Here is a 6,000-nt window from a genome sequence, read left to right as displayed (position 1 = left end):
CCTAACTTCCTCATACGAAGTCAGATTTGGGCGTTCTATATATATTCGGAAACCTCGTTTCGACTATTACAACATTAACCAAAGATATTAAGTTCATTTTACACTTAAATTTTGACGCTTATTTTTATTCTTAATTAATCAGACCACATAATTAAGCAATTAAGCACAAAACACATAATACTCAAATAATACAATCTTATTATTTCAAAACGGGTTACAAAGGTTAACCTAGACTATTTTATTGCTAAATATGGCAAGCCCGGAAACACAGGCGTTACAATTCTCTCCACCTTAGAATGATTCCGTCCCCGGAATCACACATCAACAAACAAATGCGGATAGCGACCCATCATGTCACTCTCCGTCTCCCAGGTGAGATTCGGCCCATTCGTGTGTTTCCATCGGACAAGCACTAACCCAACCATCTTGCGTCGCAATTTCTTAGTCTTTCGGTCAACAATTGCCTCTGGTTCTTCAATCAACCTTTTGTTCTCATCAATTCTCAATTCAGAAATTGGAATTATGTCGGGAACTTCTCCCGTGAACTTCCTCAAATAACACACATGAAAAGTGTTATGAATTCCATTCAGTTCTTCTGGTAGTTCGAGCTTGTAAGCTTGGTTCCCAATCCTCTGAAGAACTTTAAACGGTCCAATAAACCTTGGACTCAACTTTCCCCTTTTACCAAATCTTATAAGTCCCTCCCACGGCGAGACTTTAAGCAAAACCGAATCTCCAACTTCAAAAGTTATCGGTCTCCGCTTCTTGTCAGCATAGCTCTTTTGACGATCCTGAGCCGCTAACATTCTTTCCCTAATTATTTTCAACTTTTCAGCAGTTTGATGAACCAACTCCGGTCCCATAAACTGCTTTTCCCCAGCCTCAAGCCAACAAGACGGCGTACGACACTTCTGTCCATACAAAGCTTGGTAAGGTGCCATCTTAATGCTCGAGTGGAAACTATTATTATAGGAAAATTCTACCAACGGTAAATGTTCATCCCAATTACCTAGGAATTCCAAGGTACATGCTCTCAGCATATCTTCAAGTGTTTGTATCGTTCGTTCGCTCTGACCATCAGTCTGTGGATGGTAAGCTGTACTTAAACACAACTTGGTACCCAATTCCTCTTGTAGACTTTTCCAAAACCTCGATGTGAAACGGCTATCACGATCCGACACAATCGTTAACGGAACACCGTGAAGCCTCACAATTTCCTTCACGTAAGAATTCGCAAGCTTATCCATAGACCATTTCTCCCTGGCCGCTATGAAATGCGCACTCTTAGTGAATCGATCAACGACCACCCAAATCATGTCGTGACCATTCTTTGTTCTGGGCAGTTTAGTGACAAAATCCATAGCAATGTCTTCCCACTTACCCATAGGCACAGGCAAAGGTTCTAAACTCCCGTACGGTTTCTGATGTTGTGTCTTGACTCTCGCACAAGTCACACACTCGGCCACATACTTTGCAACATCAAGCTTCATCGTCGGCCACCAGTAGTAGGGCTTCAGGTCCCTATACATTTTAGTGCTACCCGGATGAATCGAGTACATGGTCTTGTGAGCTTCTTCCATCAGAAGATCTCTAACTCCTCCTGTCTTAGGTATCCAAATCCGATCTTGGAACACCTTCAGTCCATGACTGTTTACACCGAACACCAACGTTTTGCCCAAACGTTCCTCCTTACTGTCATTCTTCTCAGAAGCTTCGCTCTGAGCTTTCTTTATACTTTCCAAAATAGTTGAGACAACTTCAATTCTCAACGCTCTTGGCCTTTTCCTTTCGGGATTGACTTTCCGACTGAGAGCATCAGCAACAACATTAGCTTTACCGGGGTGGTAAAGTATCTCGCAGTCATAGTCTTTAAGTAATTCTAGCCAGCGTCGTTGCCTCATATTCAATTCTTTCTGATTAAAGAGGTATTGGAGACTCTTATGATCAGTGAAAAGTTTGCACTTCGTGCCATAGAGGTAATGCCTCCATATTTTCAGAGCGAAAACTACCGCTGCCAACTCCAAATCATGAGTCGGGTAGTTCTTTTCATGCTCTTTCAGCTGTCGAGACGCATATGCTATCACCTTTTCTCTTTGGGTCAAAACACAACCCAATCCAACCCCAGACGCATCGCTATAGACAGCGAAGTCTTCAACTCCATCGGGTAGAGAAAGTATCGGTGCCTCGCATAGCTTCTCCTTTAGCTTCTCAAATGCTTCCTTATGCTTCTCACCCCAAGCATAAGTAGCTCCTTTGTGGGTCAAAGCTGACAATGGACTAGCGATCGAAGAAAAGCCTTGGATAAACCTTCGGTAATATCCAGCTAATCCTAAAAAGCTTCGAATCTCCGTGGGACTTTTCGGTTGTTCCCACTTCGTCACAGCTTCGATCTTCGCTGGATCAACCATTATCCCTTCTTGGTTGACCACGTGACCCAAGAATTGGACTTCACGAATCCAAAAATCACATTTGGAGAACTTAGCATACAGCTTCTCCTTCTTCAAGACTTCTAACACTTCTCGCAAGTGTCTGCCATGCTCCTCCTGGCTTTTCGAGTAAATCAGAATGTCGTCTATGAAAACTATCACGGATTTATCAAGGAACGGGTTACAAACCCTATTCATCAAATCCATGAACGCTGCTGGAGCATTGGTTAGTCCAAACGACATAACCAAGAACTCGTAGTGTCCATATCTAGTTCTGAATGCAGTCTTCTCGATATCTTGCTCTCTTACTTTTAGCTGATGATATCCTGACCTAAGATCGATCTTCGAGAAATAGCTCGAACCTTGCAATTGATCAAACAGGTCATCAATCCTCGGCAACGGATATCTATTCTTTATTGTTGCCTTGTTCAGCTCTCTGTAATCGATGCACATTCTCATACTTCCATCTTTCTTCTTTACAAATAACACCGGAGCTCCCCAGGGCGATGAACTAGGTCTAATGAAACCGTTGTCCAATAACTCCTGAAGTTGCATCATTAGCTCCTTCATCTCCGTCGGTGCTAATCGATAAGGTGCTTTTGCAATTGGCGTCGTTCCTGGCAACAAGTCAATACGGAATTCCACTTGTCGATCAGGCGGTAATCCAGGAAGATCTTCGGGAAATACTTCCGGATAATCACACACAACTGGAATATTCTGCATCACCTTCTTTTCCTTCTTAGCATCAATCACGAATGCTAAAAACGATGTACACCCCTTGGTCAAACATTTTCTGGCTTTCATCAATGAAATAATTCCAGAATTCACTCTGCGTTTATCTCCATACACCATAAACGAATCTTTCCCAGGCGGGTTTACTTTGACTATTTTCTTCTTGCATAAAATTTCGGCGTCGTTGGCGCTAAGCCAATCCATTCCCAATACGATGTCGAAACCATTAAGTTCGATAGGCAATAATTCCTCGTGGAACTTATTCCCATTCAGATCAATTAAGATGTTTTTCATGCGATAGCTAACAGGTACAAACTTGCCACTAGCAACTTCGACTAATAAAGCATTATCTAGTCTAACAACAGGCAAAGCTAGCTTTCTACCAAATTCATGCGATATAAAGGAGTAGTTGGCTCCAGAATCAAATAAAATTTGGGCAGGCAATTCGTTAACGAGAAAGGTACCTGAAGCGACATCAGCTTCATCTTTAGCAGCTTCCAGTGTCATCTGGAATGCTCTCGCCTTTGGCTTTGGCGGAATGTTGGGTCTAGCTGCCTCCTTCTTCTTCGGGCAGTCTCTCGACATATGACCCTCCTCACCACAACCATAGCAAACTTTCTTTGTGAGGGTACACTCATTGGCATAGTGCCCTGGCTTTCCACACTTGTAGCACGTGTTCGCCACCTCACATCTTCCATGATGCTTCTTCTTACATTTGTCGCACCATTTCGCTTCACCTCCACCTCCCCTCGAACCAGACTTCGAGAACTTGTTTTTCTTGTTGGACCCTGAAGTTCCATCGAACTTCCTCTTTTCTCCAACATCTATTCTCTCCAGACCCTTTTCCTTCTGCTGGGCCTCCACATTCTTAGCTGCACGAACAGCCGTTTTCAGAGTGGTTGCCATTTTGACTGTCGGACCAAAGTCAGCAGGCAGTCCGTTAGCAAACCTCTCAATCTTGGAGAGTTCCGTCGGCACTAGGTACGGAAACAACTTCATCTTCTCAGTAAATGCAGTAGCATAGTCATCTATGCTCATCTTCCCTTTCTTCAAGTTTTGGAACTCATTGTTCAGATCAATCAGATCTATCTCTGAACAATACTGCACCCTCAGCTGTTCCAAGAACTCCTCCCATGACATTTTCAGGGCTTCTCCTCGTGGCATAGTATCTGCCAACAACTTCCACCAACTCAAGACCCCAGTCTTCAGTTGTCTAACCGCAAAGACGGTCTTCTGTTTGTTGCTACAGTCGCAACTTTCAAATACCATCTCCATTTCGGAGATCCAATCCATTATCTCAACAGGCTTTGGGCTCCCAGAAAGACTTGGCGGTTTGGCGCCCAAGAAATTCTTGTACATACGCCCATCCTTGTTGTTTCTCCTTTCCGGATCGTTCCTTCGTTCCTCTTGAGTCCCAACTTGACTCACCATGCGACTATTGTTCCCTTCCTCCGATTGCTTGGGAATCAATTCAGGTTCCTCAATAGGTATGACAGGTTCATCCCTATTATTATGCAACATTTGTCGCATCTCCTCCCTTTGTTCGGCTAGCATAGCCCGAATCATGGCTTGCACCGCAGCCATTGTTATTGGTTCTGGTGCTGCTGCTACAACAGGTATTTGCTCAATCACTGGCGGTTGATTCCTGTTTTCATCTGCGTTTCCAACGCCACTCCTTGTTCTCACCATTTTGATCTACACACCGAATGATGTGAAATTAGATCCTCATTCACGATAGATATTCAAATCATCCTTATCACTCCGAAACGATTACATGCTAGTTCTAATATCGTATACATACGCTTAGAATCCTACACACATAAGGTTTCCAGATCCGGTCGGCAACAGACCGTAGATCCAAACAAATAATATCATATATGGCAACATATAACATTTAGCACATAAAGCTTTTTAGGCAACTTTCCTAAAATAAACTAGTGCTCGTGTCTAAAATCCAACAGACACACATCTCATCATTCCATTTAGCATTCTAAGTTTAAGTCTAGAAATCCTACAAATTCCTAGTTCGCTTAAACTAATGCTCTGATACCAACTGTGACATCCCCAAAATCTCGGCCAGAAAAGACCGATTTTCATTTATGCTTTTAAATATTTTCAGAGTAAATCCTTTTTATTTGAAAGAGTTGCGGAAATTGTTCCCAAAACAAAACATGATAAAATAATATTTATCAAAGCATTTCATCAAGAGATGCATTTCATTATATAATCAAAACTCGGGATGTCATGTTCCGATACAGACCATAAAGCATAAACGATAAACATTACAAGTCATTCAACAAATATATACATATACAGACTTGTAAACAAAACAACAAGATGATCCATCCATCTTACGCCCTTGTGCCACTTCCTGTAATACAAATAAAACTGAGTGGGTCAGGCTTGGGAGCCTGGTGAGCATATAGGGTTTTCAACCCACAATAAATAAGTTATATTTAATTTCACCAACCAATCACTATCCCGATTACCCATTCCCGTTATCCTCACTTTACGTCCCTAAAACAACTATCTCAAGGGACCTAATCTAGGATTTTCATCGGGACGGACATCACTGCGAAGGGGTTTCCTCAACAATAGATATCCTAAAGGCAACCATGAGGGGGATAGAGTACACCGGTGAACACATCGTTCACAACACCTACAGGTTATGAACCTGCTAGCGTTCCACTGGACTGTCTAGAAAGAGTCCGTGGTCGTTATCCATACTCCGCTGAATAACTAGATCAACAACAACAACAACATCGAGGCCTCTCATCTGTTTATTACACACCAACTATCTACCCATGTTCTACCCAACATATTAGTAGATAAAATATATATT

This window comes from Lactuca sativa, chromosome 9, assembly GCF_002870075.4.
Source record: "Lactuca sativa cultivar Salinas chromosome 9, Lsat_Salinas_v11, whole genome shotgun sequence".
NCBI classification, from domain to species: domain Eukaryota; kingdom Viridiplantae; phylum Streptophyta; class Magnoliopsida; order Asterales; family Asteraceae; genus Lactuca; species Lactuca sativa.
This window is presented reverse-complemented; position numbering follows the sequence as displayed.